This window comes from Thalassophryne amazonica, chromosome 18 (genome assembly GCF_902500255.1).
Source record: "Thalassophryne amazonica chromosome 18, fThaAma1.1, whole genome shotgun sequence".
NCBI lineage: Eukaryota > Metazoa > Chordata > Actinopteri > Batrachoidiformes > Batrachoididae > Thalassophryne > Thalassophryne amazonica.
The window spans coordinates 11921822-11944583 of NC_047120.1; the positions used below are offsets into that span (position 1 = coordinate 11921822).

General features: G+C 42.4%; 1 long non-coding RNA gene across 1 annotated transcript; it reads right to left on the reverse strand.

The window, feature by feature from the left end:
• Positions 1 to 2001: 2001 nt before the first annotated feature.
• LOC117530346 lies at positions 2002 to 21668 on the reverse strand. Its single transcript, XR_004566335.1, has 3 exons — positions 21456 to 21668; positions 7227 to 7230; positions 2002 to 2012 (listed from the first exon to the last, which is right to left on the reverse strand). It is a non-coding gene; the product is annotated as an uncharacterized LOC117530346 (long non-coding RNA).
• Positions 21669 to 22762: the final 1094 nt, after the last annotated feature.

The window sequence follows — 22762 nt, forward strand, 5'->3', positions numbered from 1 at the left end:
CGAGGACGAGCACAGAGATGAGTCCACTGTCTGAGGCCATAAAAAGATAATTTGTAACCTTCACTAATGCTGTTTCTGTACTATGATGAATTCTGAAACCTGACAAACTCTTCAAATAGACCATTCCTCTGCAGATGATCAGTTAGCTGTTTTACAGCTACCCTTTCAAGAATTTTTGAGAGAAAAGGAAGGTTGGAGATTGGCCTATAATTAGCTAAGATAGCTAGGTCAAGCGATGGCTTTTTAAGTAATGGTTTAATTACTGCCATCTTAAAAGCCTGTGGTACATAGCCAACTAAAAAAGATAGATTGATTATATTTAAGATCGAAGCATTAATTAATGGTAGGGCTTCCTTGAGCAGCCTGGTAGGAATGGGGTCTAATAGACATGTTGATGGTTTTGAGGAAGTAACTAATGAAAGTTACTCAGACAGAACAATCGGAGAGAAAGAGTCTAACCAAATACCAGCATTACTGAAAGCAGTCGAACATAAAGATATGTCTTTGGGATGGTTACAAATATTTTTTTCTCTAATAGTTAAAATTTTATTTGCAAAGAAAGTCATGAAGTCATTACTAGTTAAAGGAATACTCGGCTCAATAGAGCTCTGACTCTGTCAGCCTGGCTACAGTGCTGAAAAGAAACCTGGGGTTGTTCTTATTTTCTTCAATTAGTGATGAATAGTAAGATGTCCTAGCTTTACGGAGGGCTTTTTTATAGAGCAACAAACTCTTTTTCCAGGCTAAACGAAGATCTTCTAAATTAGTGAGATGCCATTTCCTCTCCAGCTTACGGGTTATCTGCTTTAAGATGCGAGTTTGTGGATTATACCATGGAGTCAGGCACTTCTGATTTAAGGCTTTCTTTTTCAGAGGAGCTACAGCATCCAAAGTTGTGCTCAATGAGGATGTAAAGCTATTGACGAGATAATCTATCTCACTCACAGAGTTTAGGTAGCTACTCTGTACTGTGTTGGTATATGGCATTGAAGAACATAACAAAGAAGGAATCATATCCTTAAACCTAGTTACAGCGCTTTCAGAAAGACTTCTACTGTAATGAAACTTATTCCCCACTGCTGGGTAGTCCATTAAAGTAAATGTAAATGTTACTAAGAAATGATCAGACAAAAAGGGGTTTTCAGGGAATACTGTTAAGTCTTCAATTTCTATGCCATATGTTAGAACAAGATCTAAAGTGTGGCTAAGGTGGTGGGTGGCCTCATTTACATTTTGAGCAAAGCCAACTGAGTCTAATAATAGATTAAATGCAGTGTTGAGACTGTCATTCTCAGCATGTATGTGGATGTTAAAATCACCCACTATAATTATCTTATCTTGGTCCCATCTTATCTTAGGTACCTCTTAGTACCATATCACCCCAATAGAGCGCTTCGCTCTCAGACTGCAGGCTTACTTGTAGTTCCTAGGGTTTGTAAGAGTAGAATGGGAGGCAGAGCCTTCAGCTTTTCAGGCTCCTCTGGAACCAGCTCCCAATTCAGATCAGGGAGACAGATACCCTCTCTACGTTTAAGATTAGGCTTAAAACTTTCCTTTTTGCTAAAGCTTATAGTTAGGGCTGGATCAGGTGACCCTGAACCATCCCTTAGTTATGCTGCTTTAGACTTAGACTGCTGGGGGGTTCCCATGATGCACTGAGTGTTTCTTTCTCTTTTTGCTCTGTATGCACCACTCTGCATTTAATCATTAGTGATTGATCTCTGCTCTCTTCCACAGCATATCTTTTTCCTGATTCTCTCCCCTCAGCCCCAACCAGTCCCAGCAGAAGACTGCCCCTCCCTGAGCCTGGTTCTGCTGGAGGTTTCTTCCTGTTAAAAGGGAGTTTTTCCTTCCCACTGTCGCCAAGTGCTTGCTCATAGGGGGTCGTTTTGACCGTTGGGGTTTTTCTGTAATTATTGTATGGCTTTTGCCTTGCAATATAGAGCGCCTTGGGGCAACTGTTGTGATTTGGCGCTATATAAATAAAATTGATTTGATTTGATTTATCTGAGCTAAGCACTAAGTCAGACAAAAGGTCAGAAAAATCACAAAGAAACTCACAGTAACGACTAGGTGGACGATAGATAATAACAAATAAAACTGTTTTTTGAGACTTCCAATTTGGATGGACAAGACTAAGAGTCAAGCTTTCAAATGAATTAAAGCTCTGTCTGTGTCTTTGATTAATTAATACGCTGGAGTGGAAGATTGCTGCTACTCCTCCTCCTCGACCTGTGCTTCGAGCATTTTGACAGATAGTGTGACTCGGGGGTGTTGACTCATTTAAACTAACATATTCATCCTGCTGTAACCAGGTTTCTGTAAGGCAGAATAAATCAATATGTTGATCAAGTATTATATCCTTTACTAACAGGGACTTAGAAGAGAGAGACCTAATGTTTAATAGACCACATTTAACTGTTTTAGTCTGTGGTGCAGTTGAAGGTGCTATATTATTTTTTCTTTTTGAATTTTTATGCTTAAATAGATTTTTGCTGGTTATTGGTGGTCTGGGAGCAGGCACTGTCTCTACAGGGATGGGGTAATGAGGGGATGGCAGGGAGAGAGAAGCTGCAGAGAGGTGTGTAAGACTACAACTCTGCTTCCTGGTTCCAACCCTGGATAGTCACGGTTTGGAGGGTTTAATAAAATTGGCCAGATTTCTAGAAATGAGAGCTGCTCCATCCAAAGTGGGATGGATGCCGTATCTCCTAACAAGACCAGGTTTTCCCCAGAAGCTTTGCCAATTATCTGTGAAGCCCACCTCATTTTTTGGACACCACTCAGACAGCCAGCAATTCAAGGAGAACATGCGGCTAAACATGTCACTCCCAGTCCGATTGGGGAGTGACATGCTTTTATTCAAATTCCAGACTGGGGAAACATCTTTGAACGATCCATGGAGTCAGTGGAACAAGGTGAGGGCAAGCAAAAATGACTAGTTTTCAAAGTCTCTCTGATGCTGAAGGGACCAAACAGTGTCAGGCTCTAAGTGCTGCTTTGATCTTTAATGTTCAGTCTGACCTGGATGGCAGAGCTAAGGGTCATTCCATTTGAAATCACCAGACCTTCCAGCTTGATGGTCTCAGAAGTACTTAGTTCTTTGATATTTTGTAGTCTGTGGTAGAAGATAATCCGTAGCAGTTGGTTTTAGCTCAATATCTCTCTCTGTTCAGATTTTATGGGGGTTTGAAAAAGGGGGCGTGTCAGCATTAACCATTTATGGCCCGTTTGTGAGCATTTTCAACTGCTTTTATTTCAAAATTTAAACAAGATATTATGTCCATTGTTTCAGAATATGTTTATTATGTCTCAAATTCTTTGTAGAAAATACCCAAAGCATCATTAACCCGTTGTGGACTGTGCTGTTGCCAAACAAAAAGTGAAATTTGATCGTGGTCAGAAAATGAGCCATTTTAGGGGTGTATTTTCTTACACTTCTAAAACAATGTAGGTTTTGGACTTTCTCTTGCCTATAGAACACATAAAAGGCTATCCAAAAATGCATAGAGAATACAAATACTAATCTTGAATTCTGAGCAAAATTAACCCCTTACCGCCCAACGTGGTGGGCGGGGCCCTCTTTGGCCCATTATTTGACCATGTGGGTACCCTTAGATTTCCAAAATGAAGGTGTCATTTGAAAGCTCTTGATGAGTACTACAAAATAAAACCAAAGCAAACATGGAACAAACATCCCTTCATAGAAAACAATGGCATGCTTTTTAAGAAAAAAACATGTTTCAGCAGATCCCTGTGATGTACAGCAAATGTACACAAAATGTACACTGATGTTACATTAAATCACACATATGACTTTTTTTTTAAATATACTGGTGGAACCCAAATTGAGCCAAATCTGCATTTTTCTATATATTAATGTTACTCTGTATTTTGTTTTGCTCTGTGGAGTTTTATGTATCCTCTGTCACTGGTTAAAGCTTTTAACCCTCTTCCTTTTAGAGTCAGTATCATAATTTTCAGCATCAACATACCAGTATTTCAAAGATTGAGCCACTTTTTCTTTACCTACCAGTCTTTCATATGATTATTAGCATCTCCTGAAGATGGCAGCATGGACTTCTCCAGTTTAAAGTAGGTGGCATCACTGTGTAATTAGCACATGTTCATTAACTTTGAGACAATGGCTAAATCCTCAGAATCAACATTTCATCATAGACCTTGCACCATCGGTGAGATTAGCCAGTCCCAAGATGACTGTCACAAAACAACCTTTTCAAGGTAAGTACAGTACTCCAGATTCTACTGAGAAGAAATGAATTAGGCCTACTGATAACTGTAAATAATGTAGTGTGCTTCAGATATCTTATCTCAGATATAGGGCAATTAGTGCAAGTAGCCCACATACATGCATTCATCAAAGTGAAAGTTACCTCATGTAGCCATTCTTCTGAATGAATGATGATCTGCAACTTAATTTATTAAATAAAGCCAGTCATCTGAATGAATGATGATCTGCAACTTAATAATTTATTAAATAAACCATTTCTTGACACTTCTTTGTCACATAATTATGTTAAATTGCCCTAGAAATGGTTGTTTTAAACCAATAACTAACTCCCTGCAGGGCCAAAAACATGAAAAATACCCATAAGTTTTCATATTTCCCCATAACAAGTGTCATGACAATGATCAGTCATTCCTTCCCATCCTCTAAGTACACATTCTTTCAGTAATATATTAATGGCCCAATGAACCTCAAAATAATGTTTTGTTACTGTTAAAGGGTTAATGAAATGTGTCCCATGGAAAACTAATACAATGTATGTATGAAATTAAACATTGAATATTTACAATTTGATTTTTGTTTACAGAAAACAAGGGTTGAAGAAAATAGAAGAATTTCAAGCTGAAGAAAAGGCAGTCTTATTAGCTAGGGCAGCACCAGCATTGTTTGACCAAGGGCACCAGCTGGATGAGCAAGGTTCAACTATCTGTCTCCATCATGAGCAAGTATTCCTGACAAAGTATTCATTTGTTCACAACAAAAACCGATGTGAGGATCCATTCAAATGCCACAAGAAAGTTTGCAGTACCAAGCTGAAGGAACTATCTGTGGCTGAAGCTAAAAAGCTTTCAGATATCACGCACATGAGATTCATCCCTGGGCTGAAACTTTGTGGTCGTTGCTGTTGTGTGGGCCGCTGAAGAGGAGGTACTGCTGGCCCACCACCAGCAGTTGGCGCCCTGCTTGGAGTGCGGGCTTCAAGCATGAGAGGGCGCCAAGACAACAGAGAGTGACAGCTGTCACTCATTTACACCAGCTGTCACCAATCACCACCGTCCCTACAAAAGCCGGATTATTATTCCACCTCCTCGCCGAGAAATCAGCTACCGTCTAAGGTAACCTGCTCTGCTGTGATTATTGTTGTATCTAACATTGTTCTGTGTGCAGCCGTGTTCCTGCGGGCTCTGTCTGAAGCTGGATTGGCGGATAGTGGGAGGGCGACGTTCTTCGCCTCTCACTCCATCCAGGGACGAGACTAACAGGAGCTGCATGGGTGAAATTGTTTCTGGAGGTGGAGGTTTTCCCTCCTTGAAGATCTGTAGGTGAAGGATTACTGGGTGTGTGGATACACACTCACCATTAACTGTTTTCATCTTCTGCCAGCAGTACCAGGGTCTGCAACAGAAGACGGTGACCACCTGGGGACTCAGGACTTGGCGGCTCCGGTGTTCTTTAGGCCGTTGGTGGTGGAAGCTGTGTGGGTCCCGGCTCTTCGATCGCCAGAGGTCTCCTATCTTCGAGCCTGCCCGCACGTCACCTTGTGTTTAATTGGCATATTTTTGTCTGTATCCCGTTGTGCGTTTCACAACATTAAATTGTTACTCTTTGTCTTATCCATTGTCCGTTCATTTGCGCCCCCTGTTGCGGGTCCGTGTTACGACACCTTCCCAACAGGATTTCTCGGCCATTCGTCATGGATTCCGAGGGGCGTCAACCACAGCTTGAACAGCCAATGGGAGAACAAGGAGCGCAGGCGTCAGCAGGAGGCATGGTAAGTGATCTGCAGAAAATCCTTACCGCTTTCACCGCTCAGTTAAATCTGGTAGCCGAGCAGAATGTAGTCCTCAATCGGAGGGTGGAGGCTCTCACCGCCAGAGTGGAAGCGCGCGACTCGAGCGCTGCTGCATTGACTCCTCCTGCTGGCCCTGGGCCACAGACAGACGTTCCACTGGCCGTTCAACAAACCCCCCCACCGTCCCCTGAAGCTTACATAAGCCCTCCAGAACCGTACGGAGGCTGTGTCGAAACGTGCGCAGCTTCTTAATGCAGTGTTCGCTCGTTTTTGCACAGCGTCCAGTTATGTACACATCAGATGCCAGCCGGGTGGCTTATGTGGTTAATTTGCTTCGAGGTGAGGCACGCGCCTGGGCTACGGCGCTTTGGGAACAGAATTCGTGGCTCCTGACATCATACGCTGGGTTTGTACGGGAATTCAAACAGGTGTTTGATCATCCCAACAGAGGCGAGACCGCCTCGAGCATGCTGCTGTCAATGAGACAGGGGCGCCGGAGCGCAGCTCATTATGCAGTCGACTTCCGCATCGCGGCTGCGAGGTCCGGCTGGAATAACGTTGCGCTCCACGCCACCTTCGTAAACGGACTGTTTCCGGTCCTGAAGGAGCATCTGCTGGCTAAGGAGGAACCGCAAGATTTCGACGGGCTTATCAATTTGGTTATACGCTTAGACAACCGGTTGAATGAACACCGTCGGGAGCAGGCCGGGGGTCGTGGTCGGGCTCAAGCCGTCCCTCTTTCCTCTGGGTCCGAAAGGGTGTCGTCGTCCCCACGTTCCACTGCCAGAGGGCTCCGTGTGGCAACAGCTCCCCCTGCTGACGAAGCTATGGACACGAGCAGGGCCAAATTAAAATCAAATATCAGACAAAGGAGGCTGGCCTGCGGGGAGTGTTTTTTCTGTGGCTCTTGTGAGCACAGGTTAAAAGACTGCCCCAAACGATCAAACTCCAACGCCCATCCTTAGGAACTGGGCTAAGGGTGGGCCATAATATGTACACGGGAAAAACCCATAAATCAGCACGAATCCCAGTAACAATCCTGAGTGGGGATTTAACCCTTCACGCCCCAGCACTGGTAGACACGGGGTCAGAAGGGAATCTGCTGGATAGCAGATGGGCCAGGGAAGTAGGGCTTCCTCTGGTGGCTCTGCCTTCACCATTGAAGGTGCGAGCACTAGATGGCACTCTACTCCCATTAATTACACATCAGACACAGCCCGTGACCTTGGTTGTGTCTGGGAATCACAGGGAGGAGATCGTGTTTTCTGTGACACCTTCTACCTCCCGAGTGATTCTGGGATTTCCATGGATGGTGAAGCACAATCCCCGGATTGATTGGCCGTCTGGGGTGGTGACGCAGTGGAGCGAAACCTGCCACCGGGAGTGTCTTGGATCCTCGGTTCCACCCGGAATCACAGCTAAAGAGGAGGTCAAAGTCCCCCCCAATCTGACGGCGGTGCCCGAGGTGTACCACGATCTTGCTGACGTCTTCAGCAAAGATCTGGCACTCACTCTTCACCCACACCGACCGTACGATTGTGCCATCGATTTGATCCCGGGCGCTGAGTACCCGTCCAGTAGATTGTACAACCTCTCACGTCCGGAACGCGAATCGATGGAGATCTACATCCGGGACTCCTTAGCCGCCGGGTTGATTCGTAACTCCACCTCCCCGATGGGTGCGGGTTTCTTTTTTGTGGGTAAAAAAGACGGCGGACTCCGTCCATGCATTGACTACAGAGGGCTGAACGAGATTACGGTTCGTAATCGATACCCGTTGCCCCTGTTGGATTCGGTGTTCACGCCCCTGCATGGAGCCAAAATGTTCACCAAACTAGATCTTAGGAATGCATACCACCTGGTTCGGATCCGGAAGGGAGACGAATGGAAGACGGCATTTAACACCCCGTTAGGTCATTTTGAGTACCTGGTCATGCCGTTCGGCCTCACTAATGCCCCCGCGACGTTCCAAGCATTGGTTAATGACGTCTTGCGGGACTTCCTGCACCGGTTTGTCTTCGTATATCTGGATGATATACTCATCTTTTCTCCGGACCCTGAGACTCATGTTCAGCATGTACGTCAGGTCCTGCAGCGGTTACTAGAAAACCGGTTGTTTGTGAAGGGCGAGAAGTGTGAGTTCCACCGCATGTCGTTGTCCTTCCTGGGGTTTATCATCTCCTCCAACTCCGTCGCCCCGGATCAAGGTTGCGGCGGTGAGAGATTGGCCCCAACCAACAAGCCGTAGGAAGCTGCAACAGTTCCTCGGCTTTGCAAATTTCTACCGGAGGTTCATTAAAGGTTACAGTCAGGTTGTTAGCCCCCTGACTGCCCTGACCTCCACTAAAGTCCCTTTCACCTGGTCGGATCAGTGCGAAGCCGCGTTTAGGGAGTTGAAACGCCGGTTTTCGTCTGCACCAGTTCTGGTGCAGCCTGATCCTACTCGCCAGTTCATAGTGGAGGTGGACGCCTCTCACTCAGGGATAGGAGCCGTTCTGTCCCAGAGCGGGGAGTCCAACAAGGTTCTCCATCCATGTGCCTACTTTTCCCGCAGGTTGACCCCCGCTGAACGTAACTATGACGTGGGCAATCGGGAACTCCTCGCGGTGAAGGAGGCTCTTGAAGAGTGGAGACACCTGTTGGAGGGAGCTACGGTGCCTTTCACGGTTTTCACGGACCATTGGAACCTGGAGTACATCCAGACCGCCAAGCGGCTGAACCCCAGGCAAGCCCGCTGGTCCCTGTTCTTCGGACGCTTTGACTTCCGGATCACCTACCGTCCCGGGACTAGGAACCAACGATCCGACGCACTGTCCCGGGTGCACGAAGAGGAAGCCAAGGCCGAGTTGTCAGACCCCATCGAGAACATCGTTCCCGAGTCCACTGTCGTGGCCACCCTCACATGGGACGTGGAGAAGACCGTCCGGGAGGCCCTGGCAAGGAACCCGGACCCGGGGAACGGTCCTAAGAACAGACTCTACGTCCCACCAGAAGCCAGGGCTGCTGTCTTGGACTTCTGCCACGGATCCAAGCTCTCCTGTCATCCCGGAGTGCGTAGGACCATGGCAGTGGTCCAGCAGCGCTTCTGGTGGGCGTCACTGGAAGCCGACGTCCGGGAGTATATCCAGGCCTGTACCACCTGTGCTAGGGGCAAGGCGGATCACCATAAGATCAGGGGCCTCCTCCAGCCCCTGCCTGTGCCTCATCGCCCCTGGTCTCACATCGGCCTGGACTTCGTCACGGGCCTCCCGCCGTCCCAGGGCAACACCGTCATCCTCATGATAGTGGACCGGTTCTCCAAGGCGGCCCACTTCGTGGCCCTCCCGAAGCTCCCAACGGCCCAGGAGACAGCAGACCTCCTGGTCCACCACGTCGTGCGTCTGCATGGGATACCATCGGACATCATTTCGGATCCTGGTCCCCAGTTCTCCTCACAGGTCTGGAGGAGTTTTTGTAAGGAACTGGAGGGCCACCGTGAGTCTCTCGTCCGGGTATCACCCACAGACGTACGGCCAGGCAGAGCGGGCGAACCAGGAGTTGGAGCAGGCCCTCCGCTGCGTAACCTCCACGCATCCGGCGGCTTGGAGTGACCGTCTGGCCTGGATCGAGTACGCCCACAATAGCCAAGTCTCATCTGCTACCGAACAGTTGCCACGATAAACTGAAAAATGAAATGATTCCATCTGAGCCCAAGGAGGCTTTGGGTATGTGTTTAAGTGATCAATATTGTCAATATGTTTGTATGATGGTCAGTGGTGGCTTGCAACCATCTTGGCACAGTCTGAAGAAAATGAGGATGTACAGGTGTCATTCGTGCATCCACATGGCCCTGCAGCTAACTTTCACTGGTCACGGAGGGAGGACCTCTGCTGGGTGCCGCTGATCCATATTCTGTTGGTTAATGCCCCAAGCACCTCTGCCCTAGGGAGGAATTATACCCTTTCTCCCAATTGTTTAAATTTTGAAATAGAAGCAGTTGAAAATGCTCACAAACGGGCCATAGATGGTTAACGCTGACATGCCCCCTTTTTCAAACCCCCATAAAATCTGAACGGAGAGAGATATTGAGCTAAAACCAACTGCTATTATCTTCTACTACCCCAGACTACAAAATATCAAAGAACTAAGTAATTCTGAGACCATCAAGCTGGGAGATGCCTCAATTTTGGGTGATTTCAAATGGAATGACCCCTAAAGAACCTGCCAACAAAACCAACGTCCCATTTTAAGCTGCCGTCTGTCATTCATGAAGCTGAACCCCAATTTGTGGACGGCTCTGAGAACAGCACGAACTCTACCAGGAACTGTAGCTGAGGCAGAAAGAAGCTTCTCTAAACTCAAACTCATCAAAACAGATTTAAGGGCAACAATGTCTCAAGAGCACCTTTCTGGACTTGCAGTCACAAGTATCAACCATATTCTTGCTGAAAAAAAAAATTTATATGATGATGTTATTGATAAGTATACAAGAAGCCAGAAAGCTTTTTTTTTTTTTCTTTTTTTTTGATTTCACTGGATTTGATTTGGATTATGTCTGTGTTTGCTATGAGCTGTTAATAAAATATGGAGTTCATATTTTTATTTGAATCTGCTTTCACCACTTTTTGTGCCTTGGAGCCGGTGATGCTGTGGACTGGAAGGAAGAATAACTAACGTGAGGCACACAGGTTCGTTGCAAACTAGGCAGAGTAGGAGGTTCAATTACAAAACGTATTGAAACTGATTATAAAAAACACAAAACAATTGATAAAACATTCAACAATAATAAGTCAATAATCCCCATCTGCAGGTGGCCTCTATGAACACCAGAGGGCACCATCACACCACCAACTCCAAAAGCAGGCATCAGCCAAATCTCCAAGCTGATGACAAAGCTAGACAGGATGCAGCAGACAGCAGGCTGGAGCAACGGACTCAACTCCAGACAAAACAGCAGAGGCGTGGAAGAACGTGGAACTTCAGTCGCACAAATATTTGGAGGTGGAAGCCAAGCCACCCATACATACCACTCCATCGGTTCCAGACAACGCAGCACTGGAGCATCCAACAGGCAGCAAGTACCTGGCACCCCCCCAGCAATGAACAAAGGTGGTTCCTATGAAAACACACACTATGTAGAGAAACCATTTCAGTCTGCTTCATGAAAAGTTGGATCAAAGGATGCAGTGTTGTCAAACAGAAACAAAACCATTTTGCTGTTCTCTTTGGAAATGATTAAGATAAAACAGGAATTTGAGCGTTCCCTCACTCACTCACTCTCTCTCTCACACACACACACACACACACCACACACACACACACACACACACACACACACACACACACACACACACACACACACACACACACACACACACACACACACACACACACACACACACACACACACACACACACACACACACACACAGTAAGTACAGAAACCATTTCATTGTTTGCTTCATGAAAAGTTGGATCAAAGGATGCAGTGTTGTCAAACAGAAACAAAACCATCTTGCTGTTCTCTTTGAAAATTATTAAGATAAAACAGCAAGTTCAGCAATGAACAAAGGTGGTTCCATGAAAACACACACACAGACACACACACAGTATGTAGAGAATCCATTTCATTGTTTGCTTCATGAAAAAGTTGGATCAAAGGATGCAGTGTTGTTAAACAGAAATAAAACCATTTTGCTGTTCTCTTTGGAAATTAATAAGATGAAACAGCAATTTGAGCATTCACACACACACACACACATACAGTACATGGTTCCATGAAAACACGCATGGTATGTACAGAAACCATTTCAGTGTTTGCTTCATGAAAAGTTGGATCAAAGCATACAGTGTTATCAAAACAGAAATTAAATCATTTTGCTGTTTTGAAATTATTAAGATAAAACAGCACTCACACACACACACACAGTATGTGGAGAAACCATTTCATTGGTTGCTTAATAACAAAGTTGGGCGAAAGCACTTTGTGTCATCAAAACAGAAATTAAGCCATTTTGCTTTTCTCTTTGGAAATTATTTGTATTCTCTCTCTCGCTCTCTCTCTCTCGCTCTCTCTCTCTCACACACACACACACACACACACACACACACACACACACACACACACACACACACACACACACACACACACACAGTATGTAGAGAAACCATTTCATTGTTTGCTTCATGAAAGAAGAGCAACGCTGCAGCCTCACAGACAACACGCCACAAAAGCAGGAGAGATAAGGAGGGAGGGAGAAGAGAAAAGTGCGTCCGTCTCGGTCGAGTGCAAGCTGGCAATAAAACAGCAAGTTCAGCAATGAACAAAGGTGGTTCCATGAAAACACACAGACACACACATACACACAGTACGTACAGAAACCATTTCAGTGTTTGCTTCATGAAAAGTTGGATCAAAGGATGCAGTGTTGTCAAAACAGAAATAAAGCTATTTTGCTATTGTCTTCAGAAATTATTAAGATAAAACAGCAATTTGAGCATTCTCTCTCTCTCACACACACACACAAACACGGTATGTGGAGAAACTATTTCTTTGGTTGCTTAACAGAGTTGGGCGAAAGCACTTTATGTCATCAAAACAGAAATGAAACCATTTTGCTGTTCTCTTTGGAAATTATTTGTCTTCTCTCTTTCTCACTTACTCAGCAATTTGAGCATTCACACGCACGCACGCACACACACAGTATGTGGAGAAAAAAATTTCATTGGTTGCTTCACAAAGTTGGACAAAAGCACTTTGTGTCATCAAAACAAAAATAAAACCATTTTGCTGTTCTCTTTGGAAATTATTAACATAAAACAGCAGGTTCAGCAAAGAACCAAGGTGGTACATGAAAACAGCAATTTTAACACACACACACACACACACAGTATGTAGAAAAACCATTTCATTGTTTGCTTCATGAAAAGTTGGATCAAAGGATGCAGTGTTGTCAAACAGAAACAAAACCATCTTGCTGTTTGTTCTCTTTGAAAATTAAGATAAAACAGCAAGTTCAGCAATGAGCAAAGGTGGCTCCATGAAAACACACACACACACACACGCACGAGTATGCAGAGAAACCATTTCATTGTTTGCTTCATGAAAAAGTTGGATCAAAGGATGCAGTGTTGCTAAACAGAAATAAAACCATTTTGCTGTTTCTTTGGAAATTAATAAGACGAAACAGCAATATGAGCATTCACACACACACACACACACACACACACACACACACACACACACACACACACACACACACACAATGTAGAAAAACCATTTCATTGTTTGCTTCATTAAAAGTTTTAACAAAGGATGCAGTGTTGTCAAACAGAAACAAAACCATTTTGCTGTTCTCTTTGAAAATTATTAAGATAAAACAGCAAGTTCAGCAATGAACAAAGGTGGTTCCATGAAAACACACACGGTATGTAGAGAAACCATTTCAGTGTTTGCTTCATGAAAAGTTGGATCAAAGCATACAGTGTTATCAAAACAGAAATTAAATCATTTTGCTGTTCTGTTTGGAAATTAAGATAAAACAGCAATTTGAGCATTTTCACACACACACACACACACACACACACACACACACACACACACACACACACACACACACACACACACACACACACACACACAGTATGTAGAGAAACCATTTCATTGTTTGCTTCATGAAAAAGTTGGATCAAAGGATGCAGTGTTGTTAAACAGAAATAAAACCATTTTGCTGTTTCTTTGGAAATTAATAAGATGAAACAGCAATTTGAGCATTCACACACACACACACACAGTATGTAGAAAAACCATTTCATTGTTTGCTTCATGAAAAGTTGGATCAAAGGATGCAGTGTTGTCAAACAGAAACAAAACCATCTTGCTGTTCTCTTTGAAAATTATTAAGATAAAACAGCAAGTTCAGCAATGAACAAAGGTGGTTCCATGAAAACACACACACACACACACACACACACACACACACACACACACACACACACACACACACACACACACACACACACACACACACACACACACACACACACAGTATGTAGAAAAACCATTTCAGTGTTTGCTTCATGAAAAGTTGGATCAAAGGACGCAGTGTTGTCAAAACAGAAATAAAGCTATTTTGCTATTGTCTTCAGAAATTATTAAGATAAAACAGCAATTTGAGCATTCTCTCTCTCTCACACACACACACAAACACGGTATGTGGAGAAACTATTTCTTTGGTTGCTTAACAGAGTTGGGCGAAAGCACTTTATGTCATCAAAACAGAAATGAAACCATTTTGCTGTTCTCTTTGGAAATTATTTGTCTTCTCTCTTTCTCACTTACTCAGCAATTTGAGCATTCACACGCACGCACGCACACACACAGTATGTGGAGAAAAAAATTTCATTGGTTGCTTCACAAAGTTGGACAAAAGCACTTTGTGTCATCAAAACAAAAATAAAACCATTTTGCTGTTCTCTTTGGAAATTATTAACATAAAACAGCAGGTTCAGCAAAGAACCAAGGTGGTACATGAAAACAGCAATTTTAACACACACACACACACACACAGTATGTAGAAAAACCATTTCATTGTTTGCTTCATGAAAAGTTGGATCAAAGGATGCAGTGTTGTCAAACAGAAACAAAACCATCTTGCTGTTTGTTCTCTTTGAAAATTAAGATAAAACAGCAAGTTCAGCAATGAGCAAAGGTGGCTCCATGAAAACACACACACACACACACACACGCACGAGTATGCAGAGAAACCATTTCATTGTTTGCTTCATGAAAAAGTTGGATCAAAGGATGCAGTGTTGTTAAACAGAAATAAAACCATTTTGCTGTTTCTTTGGAAATTAATAAGACAAAACAGCAATATGAGCATTCACACACACACACACACACACACACAGTATGTAGAAAAACCATTTCATTGTTTGCTTCATTAAAAGTTTTAACAAAGGATGCAGTGTTGTCAAACAGAAACAAAACCATTTTGCTGTTCTCTTTGAAAATTATTAAGATAAAACAGCAAGTTCAGCAATGAACAAAGGTGGTTCCATGAAAACACACACGGTATGTAGAGAAACCATTTCAGTGTTTGCTTCATGAAAAGTTGGATCAAAGCATACAGTGTTATCAAAACAGAAATTAAATCATTTTGCTGTTCTGTTTGGAAATTAAGATAAAACAGCAATTTGAGCATTTTCACACACACACACACACACACACACACACACACACACACACACACACACACACACACACACACACACACACACACACACACACACACACACACACAGTATGTAGAGAAACCATTTCATTGTTTGCTTCATGAAAAGTTGGATCAAAGGATGCAGTGTTGTCAAACAGAAACAAAACCATCTTGCTGTTCTCTTTGAAAATTATTAAGATAAAACAGCAAGTTCAGCAATGAACAAAGGTGGTTCCATGAAAACACACACACACACACACACACACACACACACACACACACAGTATGTAGAAAAACCATTTCATTGTTTGCTTCATGAAAAAGTTGGATCAAAGGATGCAGTGTTGTTAAACAGAAATAAAACCATTTTGCTGTTTCTTTGGAAATTAATAAGATGAAACAGCAATTTGAGCATTCACACACACACACACACACAGTATGTAGAAAAACCATTTCATTGTTTGCTTCATGAAAAGTTGGATCAAAGGATGCAGTGTTGTCAAACAGAAACAAAACCATCTTGCTGTTCTCTTTGAAAATTATTAAGATAAAACAGCAAGTTCAGCAATGAACAAAGGTGGTTCCATGAAAACACACACACACACACACACACACACACACACACACACACACACACACACACACACACACACACACACACACACACACACACACACACAGTATGTAGAAAAACCATTTTATTGTTTGCTTCATGAAACGTTGGATCAAAGGATGCAGTGTTGTCAAACAGAAACAAAACCATCTTGCTGTTCTCTTTGAAAATTATTAAGATAAAACAGCAAGTTCAGCAATGAACAAAGGTGGTTCCATGAAAACACACACGGTATGTAGAGAAACCATTTCAGTGTTTGCTTCATGAAAAGTTGGATCAAAGCATACAGTGTTATCAAAACAGAAATTAAATCATTTTGCTGTTCTGTTTGGAAATTATTAAGATAAAACAGCAATTTGAGCATTTTCACACACACACACACAGTATGTGGAGAAACCATTTCATTGGTTGCTTAATAACAAAGTTGGGCGAAAGCACTTTGTGTCATCAAAACAGAAATGAAACCATTTTGCTGTTCTCTTTGGAAATTGTCTTCTCTCTTTCTCTCTCACTCAGCAATTTGAGCATTCACACACATGCATACACACACACACACACACACACACACACAGTATGTGGAGAAACCATTTCATTGGTTGCTTCATACAGTTGGACAAAAGCACTTTGTGTCATCAAAACAAAAATAAAACCATTTTGCTGTTCTCTTTGGAAGTTATTAACATAAAACAGCAGGTTCAGCAATAAACCAAGGTGGTACATGAAAACAGCAATTTGAACACACACACAGTATGTAGAGAAACCATTTCATTGTTTGCTTCATGAAAAAGGTGGATCAAAGGATGCAGTGTTGTTAAACAGAAATAAAACCATTTTGCTGTTTCTTTGGAAATTAATAAGATGAAACAGCAATTTGAGCATTCACACACACACACACACACAGTATGTAGAAAAACCATTTCATTGTTTGCTTCATGAAAAGTTGGATCAAAGGATGCAGTGTTGTCAAACAGAAACAAAACCATCTTGCTGTTCTCTTTGAAAATTATTAAGATAAAACAGCAAGTTCAGCAATGAACAAAGGTGGTTCCATGAAAACACACACACACACACAGTATGTAGAAAAACCATTTCATTGTTTGCTTCATGAAAAGTTGGATCAAAGGATGCAGTGTTGTCAAACAGAAACAAAACCATCTTGCTGTTCTCTTTGAAAATTATTAAGATAAAACAGCAAGTTCAGCAATCAACAAAGGTGGTTCCATGTAATAGCTATTTTGCTATTGTCTTCGGAAATTATTAAGATAAAACAGCAATTTGAGCATTCTCTCTCTCACACACACACAAACGGTATGTGGAGAAACTATTTCATTGGTTGCTTAACAGAGTTGGGCGAAAGCACTTTGTGTCATCAAAACAGAAATGAAACCATGTTGCTGTTCTCTTTGGAAATTGTCTTCTCTTTTTCTCTCTCACTTACTCAGCAATTTGAGCATTCACATGCTCGCACGCACGCATGCACGCACACACAACTAGGTGGAGAAACCATTTCATTGGTTGCTTCATAAAGTTGGACAAAAGCAAGTTGTGTCATCAAAACAAAAATAAAACCATTTTGCTGTTCTCTTTGGAAATTATTAACATAAAAGAGTAGGTTCAGCAGTGAACCAAGGTGGTACATGAAAACAGCTGTTTCTTTGGAAATTAATAAGACGAAACAGCAATATGAGCATTCACACACACACACACACACACACACACACACACACACACACACACACACACACACACACACACACACACACACACACAGTATGTAGAAAAACCATTTCATTGTTTGCTTCATTAAAAGTTGGATCAAAGGATGCAGTGTTGTCAAACGGAAACAAAACCATCTTGCTGTTCTCTTTGAAAATTATTAAGATAAAACAGCAAGTTCAGCAATGAACAAAGGTGGCTCCATGAAAACACACACACACACACACACACACACACACGAGTATGCAGAGAAACCATTTCATTGTTTGATTCATGAAAAGTTGGATCAAAGGATGCAGTGTTGTTAAACAGAAATAAAACCATTTTGCTGTTTCTTTGGAAATTATTAAAAAAAAACAGCAATTTCAGCATTCACACACACACGGTATGTAGAGAAACCATTTCATTGTCTGCTTCATGAAAAGTTGGATCAAAGGATGCAGTGTTATCAAAACAGAAATAAAACCATTTTGCTGTTCTCTTTGGAAATTGTTAAGATAAAACAGCAAGTTCAGCAATGAACAAAGGTGGCTCCATGAAAACACACACACACACACACACACACACGAGTATGCAGAGAAACCATTTCATTGTTTGCTTCATGAAAAGTTGGATCAAAGGATGCAGTGTTGTTAAACAGAAATAAAACCATTTTGCTGTTCTCTTTGGAAATTATTAAAAAAAACAGCAATTTCAGCATTCACACACACACGGTATGTAGAGAAACCATTTCATTGTCTGCTTCATGAAAAGTTGGATCAAAGGATGCAGTGTTATCAAAACAGAAATAAAACCATTTTGCTGTTCTCTTTGGAAATTGTTAAGATAAAACAGCAAGTTCAGCAATGAACAAAGGTGGTTCCATGAAAACACACACAGTATTTAAGTGGCACTGATGACCTGCGCTGCACCAACACAAACGTTTTCTCTACTGATTTACACTGATCTCAGAAATGATCCAGAAACCCAGAAAAACTCTGAAAGCCACGGATCTGTGGAATATTCTCATCCCTGATCCAGACAGGTTTTAGGATCAGTGGAATTCATCTGCTGAATCCAGATGTTTTTCTGGAGTCTCTAAGTTTTTTTCCAGCTGCTGTCAGACTGAATTTGTCAAACTCAGACTGTGCGACTGAGTGAACACAAAGTGCTTGATTTTGGAGTTCAGGAAACATTCACACGTGGCTGAGTTTGGCTCTGATTCAAACTGGATCAGATTTTCACCAGTCTGAACTGAGACTGAGATGAGGACTGAAGGTGACTCGAGTGGCGTCTCTGGGCTCTTTAAGCACACACTTGGATCTCATCCCTGATTTTGCTGCTGACTGTCTCACAAAGCCGACAAACAACTTTACCTCATGATGACTCAGTTGCTTTACCGACGACACAGCGGTCGCTCTATTTTTCAGACTGTTTCCTTTAATTCAGTTTCTCTGCAGGAAAATCTACAAAATCTTCTTGAAGCAATCACTTTGGACAGGACCTTCACTCCATCACCTGCTCACTTCTCTCAGCTGTGACGTCTCCTCACAGCACTTTGTCCTGGTTGACCTCCAGCCTTGATAAGCTCCGCCCTCTTCCCTCTAACATCCAGCTGACTGAAGCTGTTAGAAACCTGGATCAGAGCAGCTGAACGGCAGCGTTGTAAATCTGGACACCCTGTTGTCCTCAGTTCATGTCTTCTGTCATGTTGATCTTCCAGCATTTCTGCTGCCAAATTTTCTTCATGACAGAATCAGAAATGCCGCTGATTCAGGAAAAATGTTGTTCCCCTTTAAGACACTCCTCGTTCCACCTCCACCATCGACCTCTGACCTTACAGGTACAGCAGCAGACATCATGAACCGGTTCTAGTTAATTACCAGAGCTCACCCGGGTTTATTCTCCGAATTATTTCCCTGCACTATGCAGGTGAGGAAAATGATGACATACCCAAATAAAATTCTTTACCAACGGCTGTAAATTTTGTAAGAGTCATTTTAGTGTTTACACTATTGTGTAAATAGACTTTTGAATGAAACCTGAAGCAGCAGCTGAAATGTTGACAGCAGTGTGTCGACTGGATCAGAGAGAAATTTACTGGAAATATTTTTGCTAGAAGTTGAGATTCTCCTCCAAAAATTCAATGACTGTTTAAAATTCCTTGAATGCTATCTTGTGGTGATTTTTTTCTCTCTCTCTCTCTCTCAATGCCATTTGGGAACTTGTACAACTGCAGGAGAATTTCATGATTTTTCATGACCAAAAGTTCATTCATTCATTCATCTTCTACCGTTTAGTCCAATTAAGGGTCGCGGGGGCTGGAGCCTATCCCAGGAGTCATAGAGCGCGAGGCGGGGTACACCCAGGACAGGATGCCAGTCTGTCGCAGGGCCACAAACTGACAAACGAGCACAGACACACCCACACACACACCTACAGACAATTTAAAGACTCCAATCCACCTAACCCGCATGTCTTTGGATGTGGGAAGAAACCGGAGCACCCGGAGGAAACCCACACACACACTGGAGAACATGCAAACTCCACACAGAAAGGCCACGGGAATTGAACCCACGACCTTCTCGCTGTGAGGCAACAGTGCTAACCACTAAGCCACCGTGCTGCCCTATATGACCAAAAGTTGTCATTCAAAATTCAACAGGGAAGAACAGAACTTCAAACAAGTTTGGTGAATTTTATTGTTTTCCAAACACACAATATTTGTTTTCAACAAAATTCATAATTTTGTGAAGAACTGAGAACAGTGTTTAAATAAATCAACCTAATATGAATCCAAATGAAAAGTTTTGCATGAATTTCACCTGAATGAAATCCATTTTTTACTAAAATTGATTATTTCATATATCCACAAGGATGAATTATGAACAGTGTTTAGAAGAATCAAACAAAACCAACAGAATTAAAATATATCAGAAACTGAAAGAGAAAAACTCACACTTGGAGTGTGAAGCGTCCGGGATGAAAATCAGCACCTCCAAATCCGAGGCCATGGTTCTCGACTGGAAAAAGGTGCTTTGCCCTCTTCAGGTCGGTGGAGTGTCCTTGCTTCAAGTGGAGGAGTTTAAGTATCTCGGGGTCTTGTTCACGAGTGAGGGACAGATGGAGCGTGAGATCGACAGACGGATCGGTGCAGCATCTGCAGTGATGCAGTCGCTGTATTGGACCGTCGTGGTGAAGAAAAAGCTGAGTAGGGGGGCAAAGCTCTCAATTTACCGATCGATCTACATTCTGATCCTCACCTATGGTCATGAGATTTGGCTCATGACCGAAAGAACGAGATCGCGAGTACAAGCGGCCGAGATGAGTTTCCTCCGCAGGGTGGCTGGGCGCTCTCTTAGAGCTAAAAAATTTCTACAATTTCCAAAACAATTCAAAAGTTCAATATTGTGTGAGGAAGGATTTTAAATCCGTGTTTAGATGAACCAAACAAAAACAATCATCAAAATCCATCAAGAACTGAAGGAAAAAATTTGGATGAATTTCAGTTTTCACCCTAAAAAGTCCATATTTTCCTAAAAACTTACAAGTCCAACATTAAGACATTATTACACTCAGAGAAACAGATATGGCGTCAGATCGGTGCCAAAACCACTCTCATGTAAAAAAAATAAAAATAAATAAATAATGCGTTCAGGCGTATTAAATTATTTCACATGCATAGATATTAACTGCGCGTGCAAAGATGTCATGCTAAAAACAGAAAGTATCCCAATGTATCTTCAATGTAGCTCCCTTCATCCAACTGTATGTTTTCTGTTTTTGTCTTTTTACTTTTTTTGATTGTGCAATTTGAGCATTTATCCAGTCCAAATTCCATACCAATGTCTTTGACGAACTTATGGACAGTTTCCACGAGCTGACTGAGTCCCTTTTTTGTGTTGGCACAGATTTTCAAATCATCCATGAACAGCAGATGGTTCACAGGTTTTTGGTTTTTCCTTCCTCTGTTTCTACTTAAGTCATACTGGATGTCATGCTCCTTCAGGATGTTGCTGAGCTGGTCTATGATTAAACAGAATAAAAGTGGTGAGAGTCTGTCTCCCTGAAATATCCCTCTCTGAACTCATATGTCTGGGATTGTTATTTGTCCCTCTGTGTGGTTGAGGGTGATGGTGGTGTTCCACTTGTTCATTTGTGCTCTCAGGAAAGATCTTATTTCCTCATTGATGTTGTAGAGTTCTAAGCACCTCATGTGTGAGTGTGGCACACTGTCAAATGCCTTTTTGTAATCAATCCAAGCCATGTTGAGGTTTTTCCTCCTTTTTTTTGCAGTCCTCCAGGATAGCTTTGTCTATCAGTAACTGGTCTTTAGCTCCTAATGTTCTTTTGGAACAGCCTTTCTGTTCATTTTCCAGGTAGCCACCAGTGTCAAGATGTTCATAAATGGCATCAGCTATGATTCCTGTCAGCCATTTGTACGTTGTTGTTAGGCAGCAGATGGGTCTGTACTTGTTGGGAAGCTGTGTTTCCTTGGTCTTTGGAAGTAGGCTTGTGTTCCCAGTTATTAGCCAGTGTGGTGTGTCCTCTTCTCAGTTCAATATTTTTGTGAAAGCCACAGCATAGTGGTGGTGTAATGCTGTCAGTCTTTTCAGCCAAAAATTTGGGATTTTTTCGATGCCAGGTGCCTTGAAGTTACTGTATTCACTCATTTTTTCTGATTTCCTCTTCAGTGATTACAATTGCTGGCATTTGCTGTTTGTCTTTGTTTTTCTGTTTTATTTTTTCAGTCCACTTGGTCTCTTGGTGTCAATGTTGTATTTTATTTTAATGCAATTTACTTTTTTAACAAGATTCCTTTTGTGGTTTTGGCTTTCCAAAAATGTGGCCATTTGGGAGATCTCTGCTGATTTTTTGTTGTAATTTCTTATTCCATTGTGGCATGGTATTCTTTTTCTTAATTGTGGTTCCTTTTCTCTCCAAATCTCGTGGGGCTAATTTACTTTGTATGTACCATGCCACTCCATAATTTACAGTTTAAATCTGTCAATGTGGTTCCATCTGGGACCAGTTTAGCCAGTCCCAGGTCAACTTTTTGCAGGATAGCTTTGAATTTTTTTTTATTCTCCTTTAATTTAATCAGTTCTGTATGCTCTTTCATGTCCATTTTCTTGTTTCTTCAATCTTATTTGCCAATTCCTCTTCTAGTTCCTGCTGTTCTGGGTCTGTGTGCACCTGTATATTGTTTTGTAGAT